General features: G+C 39.3%; 1 long non-coding RNA gene across 3 annotated transcripts in view; it reads left to right on the top strand.

Moving 5' to 3' along the window:
- Positions 1–25233, top strand: part of LOC102118943 (uncharacterized) — a 215095-nt gene that overhangs the window by 106002 nt on the left and 83860 nt on the right. Inside the window, exon 3 of one of the 3 annotated variants that reach the window (XR_010578255.1) lies at positions 17827–18051. The exons of the other annotated variants lie outside the window; for them this stretch is intronic. This is a non-coding gene — a long non-coding RNA (uncharacterized lncRNA). The remainder of the gene's footprint in view (positions 1–17826; positions 18052–25233) is intronic. 3 annotated transcript variants of the gene reach the window in all.

Genomic DNA, 25233 nt, shown 5'->3' with positions numbered 1-25233 from the left:
TGAGAGCAGAAAAGCTACAAACACTCATGTAAATGCAACGTCCCGAGGGATGTATAATGAACAGTTGCTCAAAGTGCAGGAAATAGATCAACCATGTTTGTAACTCTCCACACTAAAGTTAGAGAGCCATAGCACAACATTTTACTGGTATGGAGTAAAGAGAATATGATTTAATAGGCAAAAGAGTCAGTGCCATAATATAGCCAGATATTTCATCATAAAGCTTTATTATATAAAGTTTGGAGCCATTTAAAATGTTCCTTAAAAACCTTGAAAAACTACCCCGCTCATAACAAAGAGAATTTTGTTGTCTGTAGAGCTCAGAAGTGATCCAGCTTCTGAATCTATGGCTGAATTGAGGCTTTTGTGAACTTTACAGGGATATTAGAGTGAGGGGTTGAAATAAGTAAAAAGATTTAGACTTTAAGAAAAAAATCCCATTTGGTTGTTTTCAGGAATTTTCTTTTCTTTAAGCAAGTTATAAGTTAAAAAAAACCTTACAAACAAATCTTGTATATAATCTGTAAAATTTAATATTAAAAATAACACAAGTAGGAAAAGGCAGCCAATTCACATAATTCTGTTTACCTGGGCAGCTTTCTCTGAGTTGCCGATGTTAAAGTTCTGAGTTGCCGATATTAAAGTCCTGCTAGCTCCACTTGATTGGTAGTGACTTACTGGAACTCTGATTTCAGAGATTCTGTAGCTGATTATCCACTAGAAAAGAGTGCCATGAATGACTAGCAATGTCTGCCTTGGGTATGGGAGGCAGTGGAGGTAACATGTATGCCGTATATTTGCCACAGATGCTTTGTATTAATAAAGAGATTATTCTACTTGGATAATTAAATGTAATTTATTAGACAAATGACAATATGTATGATGTATATATAAACCAAGTGAAAAAATAATACTGATTCTTCACATTGGCAGTGGGTAAATCTCAGATCCTTGCAAATCTCTAAGGGCAAAATCCCACAGGAACAGTTCATAAGAGTTACCACACAGCAATAGCAGTAAGTAAGCGGAATGGGCTTGGATGTGAGGATGCTGAGTGGTTGACCTGGACCATCCTAGCTAAGTGCTGTTGCATAGCAGTGATCATGATATCAGGGATCATGATATAAACATGGGTCTCTGAAAACCTGACACCTTACTGCAGGTTATGAAACTTTGGTATCACTCCCTGTGGTAGGCAGAATGATCCCCAATATGTCCACACCCTAAGTGCTGAGAGCCTGTGAAAATGTTATGTTACATGTCAAAAATGACTGCAGATTTTAAGGTGCTGAACCTTAAAAGGGAGATGGTCCTGGATTATCGGGTGGGCTCTGCCTAATCACATGAGCCCTTAAAAGCAGAGAACTTTTTCCAGCTGGATGGCAGAAGGAGAAGTCAGAGAGATCTGAAAAGTGAGAGAAACTCCACCTGCCACGGCAGAAAAGGAAGTGTGCACCCTCAGGTGTAAATGTGGGACTTTGGCTGACAGGAAGGGAGTACGGACCTCAGTCCCACAAGCACAAGGAACTGAATGCGGCCAACAGAATAAGTCTGAAAGTGGAATCTTCTTCAGTGCCTGGCCCAGAATGGCCCACACCTTGGCCTTGTGAAACCTAAGCAGCAGGCCTGGCTGAGCCATTCTGTGCCCAGACTTCTGATCCATGAAACTTTAAATAATAAATACATGTTGTTTTAAGCTGCCTAATTTGTAGTAATTTGTTAATATACTTTCAAACAGTTCAAACTAATATGTTAAGGCTTTGAATTCCAAAGGTCTTATATTAGAGCCAGTGATGTCTCTAAAAGATAAGCTTTAGTCAGGTGCAGTGGCTCACGCCTGTAATCCTAGCACTTTGGGAGGCCAAGGCAGGCAGAGCACCTGAGATCAAGAGTTCGAGACCAGCCTGACCAACATGAAGAAACCCCAATCTCCACTAAATATACAAAATTAGCTGGGTGTGGTGGCACATGCCTGTGATCCTAGCTACTCGAGAGGCTGAGGCAGGAGAATTGCTCGAACCCAGGAGGCGGAGGTTGCGGTGAGCTGAGATGGTGTCATTGCACTCCAGCCTGGGAAACAAGAGTGAAATTGCATCTCTCTCTATATATGCATATATATTATATATATTAACATATATATATATATATATGCTAATAAGTCACTAAGATTTACAGCATATATATGTGTGTATATATATGCATATATATATGCCAAAGGTCTTATATTAGAGCCAATGATGTCTATAAAAGATAATCTCTAGTCAGGTGCGGTGGCTCATGCCACACCTATGTATATAGCATATATATGCTGTAAATCTTGGTGACTTAATATATTTCATCACTTATGCCATGGACAAGTGCAGGTCATTAGGCTTTCCTGGATTGTTCTCCTCAAAGGGTGAAGACATCATCTGTACCTCTTCGAATTCCTAGTTGCTACAGAGGAGAAAAAGAGTGTGACCAGACATAAGGGGACATTTAAGAGTAGGCCTGTAATGGTGAACATCATTTCCATTAATATCTCATTGTCTAGAATCAAGTCACACGAAGCCAAGTTAACTGCACAGGAGAATTGGAAATTTAGCTTTTCTGTGTGTACAGGAAAAAGAAATGCAACTGGGGAGTATTGGGCCAACTGCTGTCAGATCTATTCTTTATAGAGTGCTTCTTCATGAACTAGTGATCTTCTGTTACTTAGGAAGGATTGCTGTATTTGAACAAGGGATTTGCTTTTCTTCTGGTTTGTGGGATGTCATATATTTTCTGGCACTCTGATCACTTGTTATTTGCTAATTCTTGAAAATGTCCCAGGATATCCCATGTCCTCTTCTGTCCTATCCATGTTAGGATTGCAGCCTTGGTTCCTGTGAGCTCTATTCTGATTGAAGAGCATTCTTGGTTTGTCTGCAATTGCTTCATATAGCATTTATTTCATTTATTTTAAAATGTTAGCCTTCATGGGGTTGGGACTTCTCTTTTCGCTTTTTGTTTCTGACTTGGTGCTATGATGGTGATGGCGAGGGCTTGTGAAGCTGGCACTCCCTTTAACCCTGCACTTATCTCTCCCCTGATTTTGATGTGCTGGGAACAGATAGGACACGAAGTGGCACCTGACACTGCAGAGAAGTTATTGTCACCGTTCTCTTCTTCTACCTTCCCGGTCCTGATGTAATTGCCTGGGCTGTTTGTATTTAACCCTTTATGCTTTTAAAGGATAGTCTACAATAATACCAGAGGACCAGGTTATCTTATCCCATCTGTCCCTGAGTTTTTAGTAATTTAGTAGAGTTAGCATTTGTATTGGTTTGTATCGAGTTTCTCAACCTCAGCACCAATACTATTTGGGGCTGAATAAGTATTTGTTGTGTATGTGTGAATGTGTGAGGAGGGGGGATGACATCACAGGATAGATAGCAGTATCCCTGGAGTCTGCTTACTAAATGTCTGTATCATTTTTGAGTCTTGACTCTTGGAAATCTCCAGGCATTTCCAAGTGTCGCCTGGGGAACCAATCAACCCAGGTTGAGAACCACTGATCCACCATGAAGCTACCAGCCCTGATGGGCTTATTTCACTCAGCTGTGGACCATGGTTTTGAGTAGGGCGCCAGTTCCCTCTTCAAGTGAGTCCACAGACAGCAAACAACATTCCAGTGTAGGTCAATTTCATGATGAGGGGAAAATATCTGTGCTTTTAGAGGAAGTCTTACATGTAGCCAGCAGATTGGGACCCAGTGAAGTCTTTCTCCAAGTTTGAAAGCCAAATTAGATAGATAAATTCAGCTGGAGGATTTGTGGTTGTTAGTGACCATTTCCAAATCTGTTGTACTCAAAGCCAAAATGAACTTGAGCACACACAGCCTTATCCTGCCCAAAGGACTGAGTTCTGAGAGGCCTGATGGGGCATTTCTCCTTCTGTGCTGCATCCTAAAGTAAGATCCTCACACTTCTTATACACAACATGATGTTAGGGGCACACTTTTAAATCTTTAAATTTCATTGGCTGTTTACTTTCATGATATATGGTGGAGGGATGGATACAATCAGCACTCCAAACTCATAGTATCAGAGCCTTTTTACAATAGACGTATATACAAAAGTGAGCTGATTTAATGAAAATAATAGGACAGAGTATATGCATATGTACTAGTTTACTGCACATTTAGTAGCTTAAAACAACACAAATTTGTTGTCTTGAAATTCCAGGGTCAGAAGTCCAAAATGGGTCTTGGGGGCTAAAATTAGGGTATGGCAGAGCTGCGTTCCTTGTGGAGGCTCTGGGGAGAATCAACGTCCTTACCTTTCCAGCTTCTAAAGGCAGATGATATTCCTTAGCTCCTGGCATCTCTATCTCCATCTTCAAAGTGCATGGCTCCAACTTCTGCTTCCATATCACATTTTCTTTCCCTGACATCGACCCTCTTCTCCTTCTCATATAACGACCTATGTAATGACATTGGGCCTGCCCAGGTCATCCAGGAAAACTTGCCCCTCACAGGATCCTTAATCACATCTTCGAAGCCCCTTTCACCATGGAAGGTAACATATTCGCAGGTTCTGGGGATTAGGAAGTCGACATTTTCAGGGAAGAAATGAGCACTTGTCAGCCTATCATAACATGCAAAGGAAAAGTGAAGGTGAGGTATGGACAAGCAATGGCACATGGGAAAGCTTATTTTAGTTACCGATTACTGTGCAGCAACTTACCTCCCCAAATTAGTAGCTAAAAATAACACTCACAGTTTTGTGGATCAGGAATCTAGTAGCAGTTTAGCTGGGTTCTCTGTCTGTCTCTCCCAAGGCTGCCATCAAGGTGTCAGTGGGGGCCACAGTCATCCTGCAGTTCAACAGGGGCAGGATCCCCTTCCACGTTCACTCTGCACGCGGGCAGAATTCAGTTCCTTGTGAGCTGTTGAAGTGAGGTCTTAGTTCCTTCCTTGTTGTGGGCTGGAGGCCTCTTTCAGTTCCCTGCCACGTGGGCCTCTCCATAGAGCAGTTGACAAACTGTGGCTTCGCCAAAGTGTTTAACTGACAGAGAGCGACAGAGTGTCGCCAAGATAGAAGCCACAGTCTTTTATAATCTAGCCCCAGGAGTGACAGTCCTTCATGATCACTGCATTTTCTTCATTAGAAGTGAGTCCCTGGCTCCAGTTTATACTCGGGAAGAGTATTACACAAGCGCATGAATGCCAGATGATAGGGCCATTGGGAATCATTTCAAACTGCCTCCTACCCTTGTCTTAGGTCCTAAGTTTTTTGTTAGCCTGTCTATCTGATGTAAAATGTGGCTCTGCAGCAGAAAAGTGACCTCTCTATAGATTTGCTTCTCTCCGGGACCCTGGGAGCTCCCACATCTCTGCTTCCATTGTCCTCACAGAGAAGCTATGTTGTCACAGGTGCCCCAGTTTCTCTCTGGGTCATAGGCTCTTCCCTTTGCCTCCTTCCCCATTTGCCAATGTCCTCCTTTGCATCTTCACTACATCCTGAAATCATTATCATTGTCTAAATTTATGCAATGCTCTACATTTTCAAGAAGACTCAGTTACAAGGAAAAAATATGCAAATATATTTGTCTAAATTAAATTAAACTCAAATTTGAGCCCCTGCTCATCAGGGTAATCCTGAAATGGTTTTGGGCAGGCATGGAGCTCTCAACCTTCAATTAATGAACCACATTTTTAAGTATCTGCATCATTGACTTTTACTTCATCTTTCTCTCCTTTAATCTCCTCACCCCATTTTTTTTTTTTAACAACTTTTTGGGTTTGATTCTGATAATCAAAGATTTTTGAAAAATGTGTATTTTACAACTGGTTAATCTGTGTTCTGATATGTGTGGAGGCTAAAATAGTCCAAGGAGTCAGACTCACTTATGAAACCAGATGGTAAAAGATTTGAAGGATGCCTCTACCAAAGTGTGAGGGTGAGTTCATTTCTCTCTGAATATTATGATACACTGGAGATGACCCGCATGAATTTAATGTGGTCACCTATTGCAGCTGTCAGGTCTCAGTAATTTTTACCTGTTTTGATGTCCCCTCAAATTGCTGAGGGCATTAGAACACGCAGAGCTGGTGAATATGCATAAGTCTATGAGTAGCGATTTGTGTGAGTAGAGGGCTGTGGAAGGCAGGTCCAGTCCTATTCTCCTTAGAGTGATTATAGTCTTGGGAGATAAGAGTTTGGAAATAAACAGTATTTTGTCCCTTTGCTTTAATTCATATTTAATCATCATAACCAATCCTAAAATTTCAATAGCTTTAAAAGAAGAGCATATCTTTTTTTTTTTTTTTTTCTGTTTATCAAAGGGAAGCATGGATTTAAAAACTAGCCAGAAATCTGTTCTTGGTAGTAATCTTTGATTCTGATACCAGTCATGCATCAAGCCCTTTTTAAATTTCAGGGGTCCATACAAAATGGCTCAACCACCCTAAAACTCTCTTCAGGGTTTACTAGTGTCTTCTACCTAACCTTTGTGAAGGAGTTCGTGTTTCAAGATGTATTGAATATTCTTTGATATAAAAATAAATGTAGAAATTAGTATGAGACAGACAACAAAAACATTACGTTTTTATTGCACTCTAAATATTTTACAATTTTTTAATATTCTTGTAGAATGGTTCCATAGATCATTTTATAAAACGAGTTTCCTGGCAAATTTCAACTCAAGATGGGAGAGTATCTTATTTTCAAAGTGATCGTTTGTATCTAGCCTACTTTACTGTTTTAAACAGCCTTAATAAAAAATGATATTTTTACCTGAGTAAGACATTGAGAAAAAAAACTTCCTCTGGGGTGGGAATATCATTTCCCTTGAAATAATGGCATCTTGTTTCATGTTTAACAGATTATATATTACCCCTAAATCATTGGCCAATTTCCATGACAAATAATCTTCAATTTATTCAACATTCAGGACAGAAAAACAAAACAAAATCACCTCTCCTCCCATCAAAATGTAAATTATTTTAGAAAATAGAAAGTCAAGATCTGTTACCTTACTGGAACCTGTGTTCCACATGGAAATTGAGATACTGAGTTCTCCAACATTCAAATTGTTTTGAAGGAATTTCATACTCCAACTGCAGTTGGAGATTGTAACTTTCTTGGGGTAGACACTGTCTTCTTGGATAAGGACAGCAGTTTAGTCTGTCCATTTATTCAGGGACATCTGAAGCCAATGGGAATGGACAAAAGCACACATCCTGGAGGGTCTCTAGCATCTCCCTGACTTCTGTTGCTTCTCTTTTCTTTCTCTATCCTCACCCTGTGAAAGTTGGACTTTGACTAACATATCAAAAGGTTGGAAAACACAGTTCTCTGAAATTGCTATTCTGATGTTTTCTGGGATTGTCCATCAAAGAGGCATAAATACAGTGATGATATCTCAATTTCAAGTTCCTCTTCAAGATGCAAACTTCTTTTGGAGCATAAACCAGAAGACTATGTACCCAAATTTCCCTACCCCATGAAACCCTCACCCTGCTTTAATGGAAAAGCCCCTGGTCTTCAGGGTCTCCTTGAAATTTAGCAGGCACTTAAATCCATTTTGGGCTGGGTATGGTGGCTCACGCCTGTAATCCCAGCACGTTGGGAGGCTGAGGTGGGTGGATCACAAAGTCAGGAGATCAGGACCATGCTGGCCAACCCCAGCTACTTGGAAGGCTGAGGCAGGAGAAATGCTTGAACCCAGGAGGTGGAGGTTGCAGTGAGCCAAGCACTGCACTCCAGCCTGGCAACAGAGGGAGACTCCATCTCAAAACAAAAAAATTCATTTTGGATACTAATTATTTCTCCTTTCCATTTTCTGATCTTAGCTTATAGATCTACAATCTGTTACCCTTTAATTTCTACCTGAGCTTAGAAGTAAATATGACTATGAAACTCTAAAACTCTAATGACATCCTTTTGCAAACACAGTTTTGTTCAAAGTATTGATTTTCTTACTCATTTAAAAATTAATTTGTCAATGTCACATTTCATTCTTAGCTTTGACATTTCGTTTACAGCGTAGGCTTAGATGCATCTTTCCTGAACTAGCTACTATTTCTGTTCCCAAGTCATCTTTAAAATATGTGTTGTCTCCTGTATTGTGATTATTTAATTTTTAACTAAACATTTTATTTCTGTAAAAGAATAAAGTGGGGATAGCAGCTACTATTCCATTGTGATTATGTCAAATTCTAAAACTAACCTGACTTCAGTGCTGCAATAATTTTTGCTGTATGTATTTATAATTACTTGTCCTTTTTCTATCAAAAGAAAGTAAGTTACCCCTTTCTCTATCAAAATTTGCACTCCTAAGGGAAGGCATTATAGAATTCACTTCTGGATCTTTAGTATTTAGGCATTTTGTTAAATAAATACAAGTAATATCTAAATACAAGTAATATCTAAAATGAATGAGAACTTTCTTACATAGAGATCATTGTTCATAGTCCTGAATTTAAAAAGAGGATATTAATTCTAAGCTTACTATTTGCCAAATACATTTTCAAGTACTTCACTTGAAAATGAATTAGTTAATTTATCTTCCAGTAAACTCGTGAGGTAGAACCTATAATCGTTCCTACATACTGATGGAGAAGTCACAGCTAGGAAGCGGCAGAGACAGGATTAATTTATACCTTAACTGCTATTGTCTACTATTTATTTATTTCTAAATAAAGCTGGAAATGGTTGTTTCCCATTCTCTGATAGAAGGATCTGACTCAAGGATGTCATATACCCAAAGGGGAAATTCACCCAGGATATTGATGTAAAGATGCATGTACTTGACATTAACCCCTTCTCCAAATTTCAAAAGCAGCTTGGATTTTTCTTTTATAAAGGGGAAGGATCATGCATACGCCACACGTGCACACACACACAGAATATTTCCATATGTTTGTGTTTCTAATACATACCCTCAGGCACCACTCACCTTGAATTTCCAGTCCATTCGCACAAGATGCTTAAGATATAAATGAGTTTTTTTGCCCCTATAAAAGTGTCTGTGTGGTATGCAGTCCGAGAATGAATTGAATCAATACCAATTCTTTCATTATGGTGCCTTTTTTCCGTTTGTTTCCCATGTGTCCATGGAAGGATGAGGCACTGTATCCTATGAAATTCTCCTTCAATATTCATTTTTAAATAGCAACACAATGGGAAGCCAGAGATGTCTAAGGCTGAAGGACTTAACTAAGGGTAAGCAATATGTGTGCTTTCCGTTATCTGTTGATTTTAAGTATTTAGCACTTGCTGCATATCTGGTACTGTTCTAGGGCTGAGAATATAATTGTAGGTAAAACAAAGTCCTGTCTTTCATGTTGCTCCCATTGTAATGCAGAGATATAGAAACAGTAAACACGTGTCTGTACCTACACTATAACTACACTACATCTATGTGTATATCTTATCTCTTTATCAAAGTGTGTCAGACTGTGGTAGTAGGTGTGAAGAAGAGAAATAGCGAAATAAAGCAGTGAAGGGAGATGAATTGTTCCTAGGATGAAGACTGCTATTTTGAAGATGATGAAAAAAGAAATTCTCACTGAGCCAGTATCGTGGGCTAAGACCTGAAGGAAGCCAGGGAGTCCAGCCACACACAGGAGGGAAAAGAGCATTCTAGGAAGAAAATGTGGCTGGACGGGAGTCAATGAGAAAGAAGAATGGGTAGGGTGTGGGGAGCTGGGTCTAGATGAGGCAGGGCTTTGGTTTTTCCCATTGGGTGTTTTTGAGTAGAGTAGTAAATTCATTGTATTTGCATTTTAAAAGGATCCCTGTGTTTTCCTTTGTGTGTGGAAGGGAGCAGAATCAGTTGGTAGAGGGTCTTTCACTCCTTTTAGGAAGTGGTTGTGCTAGTTTTAGCTGTCAGTGGAGGTGGTAAGGAGTGGCTGGGGTATGGGTATAATGGCAAGGTTGAACTGACAGGATTGGTCATGGGAAACTTTGCTGAAGCAACTGGAACCGTGGAGTTGTCACAGAGATAGGAAGTCAGCAAGAAATATGGGGAGGAAGACCAAGGGTTTAATTTATACATATTAAATTTGAGATTCCTACCACACATGCCAGTGGAGATCTTGAGTAGGCTACTGGATATAAATGTTCACTCTAAGGAAATAGGAAATAAGTATTGGGCAAGAAATATAATTTGGTAAAGACAAAGATTCGATTTAAGGCTCTGAGATTTGATCAGACCACATTGGAAATGAATGTAGACAATGGGTTTTGCATACTTAGTGCTGGAGTCCACTAGCATTAGAGGTGAGGGAGATAAGGTGTCACTGCCAACGAGGATCAGTGGCCACTGAAGAAGGAAGAAAAACAGGGTTAGAGGTACTACAGAAACAAAGAGAATGAGTTCCAAGGAAACTGAGGGGATCTACAGAGTGAAATTCTACTTTTACCACTCTCTCGGAGGGTGTGTTGAAAACACCCGTTGGTAAAGAAATGATGAAGAGCATCAGATGGTCCTGTTTGCAATCACATTACTTTCCTGTAGAAGGAACATGATCTTGGGTTGCAAGCCAGCACAGTATCTGACATATGGTAAGACATAATTTCTTTTCTGGCTTTCTATTGAGAGACATCTACAACTATAAATACATCTCTGAGCATGATTGTGACCAGGACTACAAGCATTACTACATCTGTGTCTATACAGAGAAATGCAAACTCTTGGTCACCAGGAATTATACAGTAAACTGTTTTCACGATTGGTACATGGTAACTAACAAGGAACATAAAGGCATCTCCTGATTCCCCACGATGTCTTCCCTAAGACATTTTCTAGGACACATCCACCAAACCTAGAATATCACACATCAATTCATTTTTGCAGTTATTCCTTCTGACTTAGAGGTGCATTAATTAAAAAGTCCTAGTAAAATGGATAAAGATTAATGTAAATGTTGGTTTCAGCTCTATAGGTAGGCAGTGTTTAATGAAGGACTGCTAGACTGATATTTGTTGAATTTTATGGACGGAAAGGCATGCAGAGAAGGTGAGGATGACACCAGCTACATGAGTGTCCTTGTCTTCTGCATCTCAATGTGGAAAACAGGCAAACAGAAACTGGAGGGCCCTTCATCAAGACCCCACATCATTTGTGATGCTCTCAAGATATGTCAAAATGTTTTCCTTTTCATTTTTTCCCAAAGTGTTGAATGCATTACATTTTTTTCTTATAAAATATAACATTAAAAGTCATTAAATGTTTTAAATGGCAGTGTGGAATAGAAAAATAGCCCAGGTCCTCAGGCACAAACGATTTTCAATTCTCTACAGAGAAGTCTTTCAAACCCTGACATCCGGAAAATGAATGATTCCAAATCGCACATAGAATTGTGCTGTAGGGCTGTTTGAAGTTCCCTGGAACTTGTAACCAACCCAAACATTTTTATCAGTTCCATAACAATACACAAGTCAATAACAAAGGGGTGATTCAGTGACCAATCCAAGTCCAAATGACAGTGGCCTTAAAAACAAACAGCCCAATCAAAGTGACATTGATGCTGCTTTGAAAAAATAAATATTCGCTTTGCTACTGCTTAACAGTGTCAAAGTGCCATTTACTTTCTGAGTGTCACCTCAGAAAACCTTCTGAGAAGGCAAAAAAAAAGCACCACAGCAGACTGCGTTCTCCTTTCAGCTGTAACTTCAAGTTGCAGTTGCCTTGAACTTCAGGATAATCTCCACTGGCAGTTTTGGACTTGTTCATAATGAATGGAATCTTGGTTATTCTAAGCTCAAAGAGGATTTTTAATATCTCTTTTATTTATAAATTTTAGGGATGAGGTCTATTCTGAAAAATTAAACCTTGTTTACTTCTATATCTGAATTATATTGTCTAATCTCAACCTGCAAGTTTGAGGATACAACTTCTTGTTTCCCCTTTTTTATAACTTTTGTGAAAATTACATGCAAATACATGAGCAACATTAGCCCTTAGAGTCTTTGAAGTGACTGAACTAATGTACTAATAAGAGTAAATTAAGAATCACCATAAGATTAAAAATATAAAGAAATATCCTTACATATATGTGCATTTTTTTTTTAGTGATTAGAGTGAACAACTATTATCCTATAAAAATTAAGTTATAAAGGAAGTAATTGATCTAATGTTTCCGTTCCTAAATTATAATAGTGAAATATCCATTATATTATAGCAATGCTAATTTTAGGTTTACAGATTATATTCCTCACCTACCCCCAGCTTCTTTTATTCTTTATCCATTCATTCCTTTTTCTCACCTATTCCAAATAATATCTTAATTACTGCCTGGAATGGCTGCTGCCATCACACTGGCCAGTGCAGGGAAGACACGAGCAGGTGTGGAGCTGAGCCAGAGGTGGTGCTGTACTACATAGAGCTGGTGGGAACCCCCAGCACTCCCAGTCCATTGCCTTAGGGGCCACCACAATGGGGCCTGGCCACTAACAGGGGGGCAGGCAGAGACGAGCCGAGTAAGGACCCGGAGTCCCTGCCCCAGGCTTCGAGGAGGCAGTCAGGACTGCACACTCCATAGAGCCGGAGGGAATCAGGGACAAATGGGAGACCTGCCCTTTCCATGTTGGGATAGGAGCTCCCCAGGTGCAGCCTCAGCAGCCCAAGTAGTAGCTGCAGATCTGGGCCTCCTGTTCCATGCAGTAGGCAGGAACCTCACCCACAACCCTCCCCCTCAGTATACCTGCAGTCATCTGAACTACTGCTGCAGACCCAGCCATCTCTGCAATTTTGAGGACCTGGAAAGGCCTCATCCATTATGAATGGAATGTTGCTTGCCACATTGTGGTTGGAGAGAAGAGCTGCAGTCCATCAGGGAACCCAGACTTGGGAGCTCCCAAAGCCAGGGCTGTGACTCCCTCTTTGGGGCCTTGTGGTTCCTGGAGTCCCCTAGAACTTCCTTCCACCTGGAAGCAATGTTCCAGGTGCTGCTGCATTCCCTGGTGCCAGCAGGGGAAGCTGCTTGTGGTGAGCCTTGTCCAGCTGCAGCCTTGCAGAGAGCTGGTGCCTGTGCTGGCACTGGAGCTGCCCACCCCTCAGCAACAGCCAGCATGTCTGACTGCGCACAGTGGCTGGACCCTACACTCGCTCACATACCCCTTGCCACTCCACACCTGACTCACCCTTGGCAGGCATGGGATTGAGACTGGTAGTGTAGCCAAGCACAGCCTGCCAGGCTGAGTGGGCAGAACGAGCCCAGTGGGCCCAAGCAAAACTCAGGCAGAGGTGCTACTGGCCACAGAGGTTTCCAGCCAGAAAAGTGACATCCCAAAAATTCTGTAACACAAGGATCGGGAAATGTCAAAAATATGCTATCTGCCTCATTGTTAGGAGTTAAGGGAGAGGCAGACATGTAAGTAACTGGTTCTAGAATTAGGCAAAGTAAAATACATTTCTAAAATAATATGAGCTCAATGTACATTGTAGAAGAAAAAGTAACTACGTGTGATTGTTGCCCTAGTAGTAGAAAACAACAACAATAACCAAGGCAATTTTACACAATATTATTTGCCAGTGTAGAAACAGCCCCTATTGTCCTGGCAACTGCCTCTGCTGGTAGGAGTTACCCTGAGAGAGATTACTCAATTTCTCTGACCCTATTGTTTGGTAAAACAAAACAAAACCAAAACCTTACCTGAGCCAAATCTCTGCTTGATTTTTCAAGCTTAAATCTTCTAAATCCTTTTAAACTTACAGGCAAAAATGGAAGGATTTGGCAAGGCCTGGTGGCTCACGCCTGTAATCCTAGCACTTTGAAAGGCTGAGGCAGGAGGATTGCTTGAGTCCAGGAGTTGGAGACCAGCTTGGGCAACATGGTGAGACCTTGTCTTTAAAAAAATAAACAAAAAAATTAGCCAGGTGTGGTGGTGGTGTGCACATGTAGTCACAGCTACTTGGGAACCTGAGGCAGGAGGATTGCTTGAGTCTGGGGAGGTTCAGACTGCCATGAGCCATGATTGTCCTACTGCACTCCAGCCTCAGAAACAGAGTAAGACCCTATTTCAAAAAAAAAGAAAGGGGGAAGAAAAGGCACCAAAATACCCATTTCACAAATAAACAAAACACAAACACCAGAGAATCTGGTGACAATGTGGCTTTAAGGAATAATTCAAATACTACATGGGGTGTTGGTCTTTGGTAGGAGGACATGATGGCACTGCCTAACATACATTTTCCTACATAGATATTTACTCAATGTACTTGGTATAGAATGGGTTTTGTTGACAGAAAACGTATTATACACAGATTTTGTTAACTTTATTTTATAAGGCAAGGAGAAGAAATGTGAAGCACTGGCTTAATTAATTCTTACATATTATAAGACTGAGAAAAAAATGAATGGACAATAATGTATCGAATGTTGATATCTGCCTCATTCCCAAGTTTTCATTGCCCCATCTTTGCCCTATCTTCTCTCTGTGCTTCTCCTAAGCAGCATATTCGGCCCCTATTTAAGTAAGATTTGATTTTAGCTTGTTCTCAGAGACAAAAATAAAATCCCCACTATATCTAGAGTCAGAAATGGATAATAATGCAAATTTCCACCCCCAGGTGGAGTAAAAAGCCTCAGGGTGTGCAACACACAAGCTAACATTTAATATGAATGTAAATCACAGCTGAAGCTGATGATGTGAGGCAGAGCCTCTCCACCTGCAATTCTCCTTAACTACATGCCCCTGGACTCTTTCCTTTACCTGGCACACCACTGAAAAAAGGAGAGCAACCTATGTTTCAAATCAACGTTATGATTACATATAAAATTGATTGTTTAGCGGGTATACATAGTACAATGCCTTTAAGGCATTCATGAATGTTGAGCCTTGAATGGGGTCTCACAGGGATGGAGAAAACAAATAATGGAACTAATTTCTCCTAGGAGGCCAGGCCGAGATGTGATGGCTGATTGATACCTGCTGCCTGGATGCTAGTTGTTGTTCCATTTTGCACCCCTTTCAAGCCAAGTTATCAGCTCTTCAATGAATTTGATCATGTTCTACAGTCATAACACATGATCGAATTCATAATTTTTTAATGGAGACAGCAATGGACGCTACTAGTGCAAACGACATGATTTCCAAGAAGCCCTCCTTGACTGTCCACTATGAAGTGGCCTTCCCAACTATTACAATGTCCAGTTGTGAAATCCTTCCCAGTCGTTCTTACCACCTGACCTTCTCTTGTCTGTTGTAAATCATTACAGTATATCTGAGCAGTTTGGCTTCACAGTTCCTTTTGCCAACTGTAGCAGAGCAGGAGATGGAGAATGTTTTCCTCTGGGAGCAGAAATAACTTGGTTTAAGGTCAGCCAGTGAGGGTGAAGGGATTCACAGACAGGAAGAGGATAATACAGCATGGCTTCATGGGTCAGTATATAAAGGCCAGATGGGAACAGGGTGTCTGCATACACCAAGACAAAAGAAAGGAAATACAGAAATCTAGATTGCTATCTCATTCTGCAAATGCCACTTCAACAGGTGTGTCCCCTTGCGGAAATAAGACACACTCTGAGAAAAGATTTCTTTCACACTTGAGTTTATAAACTGAGATCTGTATCTGATAAATGTGATTATGTATTCCTCAAACAATATGGTAATATAAAAGTTAAAATGAGTCTCTACTAATCCTTCCTCCCAGAGATAACAGCTAAAAGCCATTTCTAAAATTGTGTCAATATATGGGGCATGTACTTAGATATGGAACAAGTCAGATCCCTAGGCATGGCTATAGAGAGATTTAGTAAATTTTAATCATTCACTAAAAATTATTTTAATTTGAAAAAACAGATGAGATAATACCATATATACTATACAACATCACCTTTTAGATACTAAGGATTGCTTTTCTTGTATTTGAGAAAATAAAATATGTCAATCATTGATAGGTTGACTGCTGACAGTAGCATTTGGGAATAATATGTGCATTTTCTTTTTCCATTAAAGAATGGGTCAGGCTGGGTGTGATGGCTCATGCCTGTAATCCCAGCAGTTTGGAAGGCCAAGGCAGGTGAATCACCTGAGGTCAGCAGTTTGAGACCAGCCTGACCAACATGGTGAAACCCTGACTCTACTAAAAATACAAAATTTAGCCAGGTGTGGTAGTGCACACCTGTATTCCCAGCTACTTGGGAGGCTGAGGCAGGAGAATCGCTTAAACCTGGGAGGCGGAGGTTGCAGTGAACTACTGCACTCCGGCCTGGGTGAAAAAGCAAGACTCCATCTCAAAAAAAAAAAAAAAAAAAAAAAAAAATTTTAAATTTCAGAGACAAACTGCTTGCAGCAATCAGGAGGCCTCAAGGGTAAGAGGCATTATTCTTATATGAGTGGGAACGTTGACCAGCAGAATGAACTTCCATTGGCAAACTCATGAAAAATCAGATGCTAGGTGCATAATATTGGAAATTAAAATTATTTTAATGGAATTTTATTCTCTGATTCAAATATAATTAGAGAGCTCTAAATCCAAAGAGAGTATTTAAAAATTTTTGGTGTGAACAACCAGAAAAATGATTATTATTTTCTTCTCAAAAACTATCAATAAAATAATCTAAATTTCAGGTGTACTTTGGGAAATACCCAGAATGCATTTCTTCAATGGTAAAGTACTTGCTATTGAAAAGTTTACGCATCCCCCAACAATATTATAACTGCTGAATGAAATTTCTAAGAGTACTAGAGGTAATAATGCAATTATCCCAGTGTTATTTGGTCAGAAATTTTAGATTATCATTCATGTTATTTTGCTTATAACCAAATATCATTGATTGCAGATTTCAGAGTTGATAAAATTTTTTAGTTCATTTTTTATCTAATAAGGGTTACATTTAAGAGTCAGGGCAGTGACTCTATCCTATGTATACTTAATTGATGTGGTTGCATTACACAAAACCAACATATCTGTGTGTGTGTGCATGCACACATGCGCATGTACACACGCACACCCACATATATACATATAAATGCCCTATTTTTAATTAAGTTAGATATTTGTATTAACACATACTAGTGATAAATACTTGACATTCTAAAATCCATTTCTACTCTCTTTGCATGGCCATAAAATGTTAATTTGTGTTATGACAAGTAGCTAAATTTCTAAGTATGTAGTGGATAGCTGATATAGCCTATAATATGTGCATATCAAAGCACAGTTAAGAAGTATAAAATATTTTCCTTTTTGTTGAGGAGGAAATTGATTTATCAGATTTCCTTTTTCTTCCTCATAACTTAAAGGACAATAGGCTTTGGCACAAATCAACCAAGGGGTGCTAATGGGGACGCAAAGGGAAAGAGAGAGTGATTGTTGAGATCACAATTCATGTAGGGTCCTAGGGGATGAGATCACCTACTACAATAGAAAACATGCTGCTGACCTAACCTTAGATACTGCCAAAGGAAGTAAGACTTAGAAGACAATGAGTAGACAGAACTGAACCTTCCTTTGGAGCAGAGGTGCAAGGCCAATTACGGAAGAAGGCATATTTCAGACAACTGAGGGAGAGTGCTGGCAGCTCTAGCAGGATAGAGCTGGATGGACTCAACCAGCGTCAGCTTGGCTTTCTGAAAGCATTGCACTTTTGGGATTGAGCTTAATGCCCTTACAAAGATTTTATGCTTTTAGAGTTTCCTCTTGACATTAGACAAAAAATAAGGTTTGTGATCCAAACAGTCAACCTAGAAGCATTTACTGAGTGGACTACAAAATATTTAGCATGATGGAAGCAAAATGACAGCTATGAAGAACTGTCAACAAATGCTCTGTAATGAGGAGTCTGACTCCCATTTTTGCTGTCTGACTGTTGATAGATTTTAAGCCTCACCCCTCTGCTTTCCCTTGTAGTCACATCTGTACAAGTTCATTAAAAAAAAAAAAAAAAAGCCTGGGTGCTTTCTCCTTTGGCACCAGTGAGACATCCAAACCATGGAAACGCCCGCGCATATGGAATGCTCACCCTGGAACCACCGTGAATCATAATAAAGACCCAAGCCAATCGCCTTTCCTGGCCCTTGCAGACCATTTCTGACCTTGAGAGGTCTGCCCTGCTCTCCCAGAGACCTCAGTTATGTAAGTAATCAGCCTTTCCATACCCTCTTTGTGTGTGTGTGATTTTGTCAGCCTTGCCATCTGAACTTTGGGTGGGGGTCAGTCCTGATTTTGCAAGGTAGTTATAACATAGTTATTATCTGTAGGGAGCATACAGTGACTTGGAATGACATACCATCTGCATAGTCAGTTTCATGTGGAGCATCCTACCAGCACACGATGGCCTTTAATGAATGACATTAACTATTACAATGTTTGCATTTGTTAATATCCCGTATCAGCCCGTGAACCATGAACTGATTATTTTTGTTGTCCTTTTGTCGCCTACATAGAAGGTGTTTAATCTGGGACTCTTTGCAGGCTATTTTTTGACAGTTCTTCATGAGGATGAAGGTGACCTTCCCTGAAAGTGAAACCAATTCTTCCTTTATAGGCAGTGGAGGTTAGGCTGAATATCAGGATTTTCTTATCCTGAAGAAGAGAATTTTGTATATTCTAAAGTTCCTACATCATATATTATATATATGTATGTATAGGTATGTCTTCATATATACATATGAGAGACAGGATGTCACTTTTAAAGACATATGTATATGTCTTCATATAATATATATATATATCATATATATGAAGTATCTCACTTTTGAAGTAAAGTGAGATACTTCATATATATCTCACTTTTGAAGTTATATAGGATACAGGATCTTCATTTTGAAGACTATATATATGTATTTATATATTATATATATTGTGTGTGTGTGTATATGAGACAGGGAGACAGGACCTCACTCTGTCACCTAGGCTGGGGTGCAGTGGCATGATCTTGGCTCACTGCAGCCTCCACCTCACTGATTCAAGTGATTTTTGTGCCTCGGCCTCCCACGTAGCTGGGATTACAGGTGTGCACCACCACACTTGGCTAATTTTTGTATTTTTAGTAGAGATGGGTTATTGCCATGTTGGCCAGGCTGGTCTTGAACTCCAGGCCTCAAATCATTCACCTGCTGTGGCCTCCCAAAGTGCTGGGATTACAGGCATGAGCCACCGTGCCAAGCCTAAAGTCATATTTTAATGAGCTGAATGATGGGATTCATAATTGAAGGGGATAAAGGTAAAGAGTAATAAAATTTATGGTGTGAAGGATAAGTGGGTATGGGGAAGAAAGTTTTGGGAAAGTAGGAGAGATGAGAAACAAGAAGATCTTGACCCCAGAGGCATCCTAAGATGAAAGAGAGGATCCAATTTGGAAGTTGCCACCTAGCAGTTCTAGGAAAGTTAATCAAGAAAGACTGCTGTGAAGGATGCTATTTAAGTTCTCAGAACCTGTATCTTTACGTCCAGCATCTCATTCTTAATTTAAATAAAGACAAATCTATTTGCACCAAGGATCCAACTGGTTGACCCAGAAACAATGCTCATTTCGTGAAAGGTGTATCACTACAGTAACTCTGCAGAGATAACTAGAGGGTCAAAGAGGACCACTAAACATACAACATGGTGCTGAGAACAAGATCCCAAATCTTCACTTAAGGGATTAAGAAGTATACGGCCTACCCTGAGCTATGCAAAGCTCAGGAGCATATAAAGCAGATCCTACTGTTATAGCTACGTATGAATAATTAAACTACATTTTATGAAGCACTAATGGTCTTAGCATAGACAAAGTGTTAGAAAAAATGATAGTTCTTCAGAAAAAAATATAGCCTGAGGGATATTATAAAAAGTATAGTTAAAGAATAAAATGAGCTGGTTTTTCAGAGGTGGGGCTGTCAATAGCAAGGCCAGAAATCTAGAATGTGCTACAGGGAAAAGGGCTATCAAGAACTCAAACTATGATGAATTATGCAGATTGAGAAGCAAAAGGAAATGTTGGTAAGGAGGGGTGGGATCAAGAAACCAAGAAGAGGAACTTGGATTCAATACACCTGCCCACAGGGAAACTTGATAGTTAATTATTTGTATTTGCATGTCTTCATAGAATATATCTATCCTTTTAAGTATTCAGATCCCATTTAGTGTCTTACATAAGCAAAAATATATATTTATGTGCTAACTAGAAATAAGCTCTTGATAAAAACTGAGAGTCTTTGGGTTATTTGTCATTTAACCCACACACTTGTTTATCATATTTGCATTGTCATACAAAGAATCTGGTTTTGAATTTACAAAAGGGGCAAAAAAAAGATTTGCTTCAATTCGAAAAAAGTCTTATGAAGGACAAGTTATGGAAAATCCTGAGGATCTGCCAGAGGTGTGTATGTTTTAATCTCAAGCAAGATGCACAGGTGTTGCATTGCATTTTAACTAACTCTAAGGCAGGAAAATCTGAAGCCAGACCAGTTAATATATAATCCTAGGCCATTTCAAGTGGTCAGTGCAGTCAGTCTAAAAACAACCTCTTCTGTATGGGTTTTTCTAAACCAGGGAACGTGGGAATCCAAGAGGAAAATAACATATGACCCTATGAAATATAAGGTCACTACAAAATTTGCAAATTGCATAAGAATATAATCTAACATGAAAGAAATAGTCAATAGATACAACTAAAGAGAATATGTATCCCCACAGCACATGATATACTAAAACAATTAGGAAAGATTGATACTATTCCAATTATTTGAAGTTTAAACCTAGGCAAACTGGTGTGTGGTGCAAAAGCCAGGATAAACGTTATCTCTGGGGTGGGCAGAGAGAGCAGTAACTTAGAGTGGCCCAGTGGGGCTTCCAAGATGCTGTTAAGCTTTTATTTCTTATTATAGGTATTGGTTATTCAAGCGTTTTTTTTCTGCATTTGTGAAAATGTATTGAGCTACATGATTATAATTTGTACTGTATTTGTTACGTCAATAAACAGTCAAAAGAGGCTGGGTGCGGTGGCTCAAGCCTGTAATCCCAGCACTTTGGGAGGCCGAGACGGACGGATCACGAGGTCAGGAGATCGAGACCATCCTGGCGAACACAGTGAAACCCCGTCTCTACTAAAAAAATACAAAAAACTAGCCGGGCGAGGTGGCGGGCGCCTGTAGTCCCAGCTACTTGGGAGGATGAGGCAGGAGAATGGCGTAAACCTGGGAGGCGGAGCTTGCAGTGAGCTGAGATCCAGCCACAGCACTCCAGCCTGGGCGACAGAGTGAGACTCTGTCTCAACAACAACAAAAAATAGTCAAAAGATACAGACAAAAAGATATTTACAGATATATGTAAATTAAGAAAGTTCACCTCTCCAAGATGTATTCTGAAAGAACTGTTACAGGTTATACTTCAGCTGGAAGGAATTTGAATGCTGAAGGAAGACATTGGATGCAAAAACCAACAGTGAACATGAAAAATGCTCAACGTCATTAGTTATTAGGGAAATACAAATCAAAATCAAAGCCACTTCATACCTAACTAAGATGGCTATAATAAAAATATGGCAATAGTAAGTGTTGAGAATATGGAGACATTGTTAAGAATGTAAAATAGTGCAGCCAATTTTGAAAAGTTTGGCAGTTTTTCAAAAAGTTAAATATAGAGTCATCATGTGAGCCAGCAATTCTACTCAGAAGTGTATACCCAAGGGAATGTTAAATACAGTAAGAAGTTTTAGCTTATCTAAGTTCCCTTGTTCTTTGTTTCCTGTTTTTAAGGTGGAACTTTCTTATTCTTTATGTCTCCCTATCCTGGTCTCAGTAAACATCTGCCCATCAGTTCTAATCTATAGAGCCCACGTTCCATATCTGCTGCTCACCCTGTAAATTACCCCTCCCACCACAATGGTTTTTCCCATCAAAACTGTCGTTCTTGCCAGTGTAACCCCCTTCCTGCACCCTTCAAATTAGCCAACCAGGACCAGTTTAGATTGTGCAGTCCAGCTCCAGCCAATGGAGACAGGACACAGTAGTAGAAACCAATTGCATTGGATATAAAAACCCCTGCTTTTCTTTATTCAGTGTGCTCTTGCCATTTCTCCATCCGTGGAGAAATTTACATCCTTCTATAGAAGTAAATTGCCTTGCTGAGAAAACTTTTGCTGGAGTGCTGATTATTCTTTGCGGCACCGAGCATTTGTTTCTAACAAGAATTAAACATATATTCAAACAATCTAAATGTCCATCAGCTGTTGAATGAACAAAATATACCATACAATAGAATATTATTTGGCAATAAAAAGGAATGAATTACCGATACAGGCTACAATGTGTTTAGTAACAAAACATGAGGCATGTGAAATAAATCAGCCACAAAATGCTATATGTTATACAATTCCATTTGTAGAAATCCAAAATAGGCAAATTCATAGAAATAGATTAGGGGCTGCCAAGGTCTTGGGGATGAGAAAATGGGAAGTGACTACTAATAAGTACTTGATTTTTTTATAGTAATGTTTTGCAATTAGATTGTGGTGATGGTGATGTACTTTCTGAATATATTAAAGCTACTAAATGGCCCATTTTAAAATAGTAAATTTTATAGGATGTTAATCATATATGGTAAAAATTCCAAAAAATAAACAATGGCAGGCAGAGAAATTGATAAAATGTGAGCAAGTATGAATAACCACTGCCATAAATGTAAAAACAATATTGACTAATATGGGTGAAGGTTAAAAGCCAGGAAGAATTAGCCACTATGCTAAAATTATTAACGAGAAAGATGAGATGAGATGGTAAGGAGCCAATCAGTTATGAGTTGTAACTAGTTGATGATGCTTTTTATAAAAGAATGTAGTTGTGTTAGACTTCGTATGTTCTCTAAAGTTAGAAAGCTTATGGTAGAAGCTATCAGAGATCTTTCTTTATTGTACAGCTGTTATGTTAGCTTCCTAGAATGAAGCAGGCATATTTCGCAGATGTGCATTGCAGTTCTGGAAATATGTTGGCACTAGTCACATATTTATTGGGAGGTTACTTTTGTTGTTTTTCATTTTATAACTATTGGAAATGATTCACTTCAGTTTTCTTCTATGATGTGGGTAGAGGAGATAAGCTGAGACAGCTAAGAAAGTCTCAGTGCTGATTTTCACTCTGAAATGCACAAGTTTGGAGAAAGGGAAAAGCAGCAATGCCCCAAGGCTGGTCCTCCATTTCCCTACAATGATGTGAGGATAAGGGGACTGAGCCATGTGAGTTGTCATTTTTATTTTTAGGGATTTTTAAATGTTTTTCCCCATGAATGTATACATGTCGTTAGTGATTCCAAATAGACAATCTTGGTGTATTTTTTCAAAAGTTTGTTCTGTGGGGATGGATAAAAAGAACATGCCATAAAATTTACTATCTCAACAATTTTAAGTGTACAGTTCTGTGGCATTAAGTACATTCACAATGATGTGCAACTATTACCCCACTCATCTCCTGAATGTTTTCATCTTCCCCAGCTGAAACTCTGGCTCATTAAACACCAACCCCCTCATCTCCCTCACTGCTTGGCCCCTGACAACCACTCTTCTGCTTTTTGTCTTTTTGGATTTGACTACTCTAAGAACCGCATAGAAGTGGAATCATACATATATGTCCTTTTGTGACTGGATTATTTCATTTAGCATAATGTCCTCAAGGTTCATCCATGTGATAGCATATGTCAGAATTTCCTTCCTTTTTAAGGCTGAATACTATTCTCTTGTGTATCTACACCACACTTTGCTTAGCTGGTCATCTGTTGATGGATACCTGGATTGCTTCTACCATGTGGATTTGCCATTTTAAAAATGCCTTTTACCTCAAAGTAAACTGAATAGCTTTTTGAGTATTTTATAGTGTTATATTTTCAATCATGTTCCCTAATCTCAAGAAGGCATTCTGACTTCATACATTCATACACATCTACTACTCTCATTGACTAACATTTCAAGGCATTATATACATAAAAGCATGTTCTAAAAATTAAAAATAAAGTGACATAGCAATAATATTCTTAATAATTTGGAAAATTTGTGGCTGACTGTTCATTAGTTCTTTTTAACTAGTTGACTCATTTGTTGAACCCTTTAAGTCAGACACTATTCTAATCTCTATATTTATTTTCCACAGGTTATGGGGGTACAGGTTGTATTTGGTTACATGAGTAAGTTCTTTAGTGGTGATTTGTGAGATTTTGGTGCATCCTTCACTGGAGTATATGCTGTACCCTATTTGTAGTCTTTTATCCCTCGCCTCCCTCCCACCCTGTCCCCAAAGTCCATCCTATCATTCTTATGCCTTTGCATTCTCATCGCTTAGCTCCCACATATCAGTGAGGAAATATGATGTTTGCTTTCCATTCCTGAGTTACTTCACTTAGAATAGTAGTCTACAATCTCATCCAGATTGCTGCAAGTGCCATTATTTCATTCCTTTTCATGGCCAAGTAGTATTCCATTGTGTGTGTATGTGTATGTGTGTATACACATACATACATACATACATACATACATATATACCACAGTTTCTTTATCCACTTTTTGATTGGTGGACATTTGGGTTGGTTCTACAATTTTGCAATTGCAAATTGTGCTGCTATAGCAAGCAGAATTCTATCAGACATTCAAAGAAGAATTGGTACCAATACTTTTGACACTATTCCGCAAGCTAAAGAAAGAGGGAACCCTCCCTAATGCATTCTGTGAAGCCAGTTTCACCCTAATACCAAAACCAAGAAAGGACATAACCAAAAAAGAAAACTACATACCAATATCCCTGATGAACATAGATGCTAAAATCCCTTAACAAAATATTAGCTAACCAAATCCAACCACAGATCAGAAAAATAATCCACCATGATCAAGTGGGTTTCATAACAGGGATGCAGGGATGGTTTAACATATGCAAGTCAAAAAATGTGATACACCACATAAACAAACTTAAAAACAAAAATCACACAATAGTGTCAATAGATGCAGAAACAGCATTCAGGAAAATCCAGCATTGCTTTATGATTAAAACTCTCAGCAAAATCAGCATACAAGAGAGATACCTCAATGTAATAAAAGCCATCAATGACAAACCCACAGCCAACATAATACTGAACAGGGGAAAGCAGAAAGCATTCCCTCTGAGAACTGGAACTAGATGAGAATGCCCACTCTCACCACTCCTCTTCAACATAGTACTGGAAGTCCTAGCCAGACCAATCAGACAAGAGAAAGAAAGGGTATCCAAATCGGTAAAGAGGAAGTCAAACTCACTGTTTGCTGATAATACGATCATTTACCTTGAAAACCCTAAAGTCTCCTCCAGAAAGCTC

The sequence above is a fragment of the Macaca fascicularis genome, chromosome 10 (assembly GCF_037993035.2).
Source record: "Macaca fascicularis isolate 582-1 chromosome 10, T2T-MFA8v1.1".
In the NCBI taxonomy this organism is placed as follows: Eukaryota; Metazoa; Chordata; class Mammalia; order Primates; family Cercopithecidae; genus Macaca; species Macaca fascicularis.
Note: the sequence above shows the minus strand (reverse complement) of the source record. Positions and strands in the feature narration are given on the sequence as shown.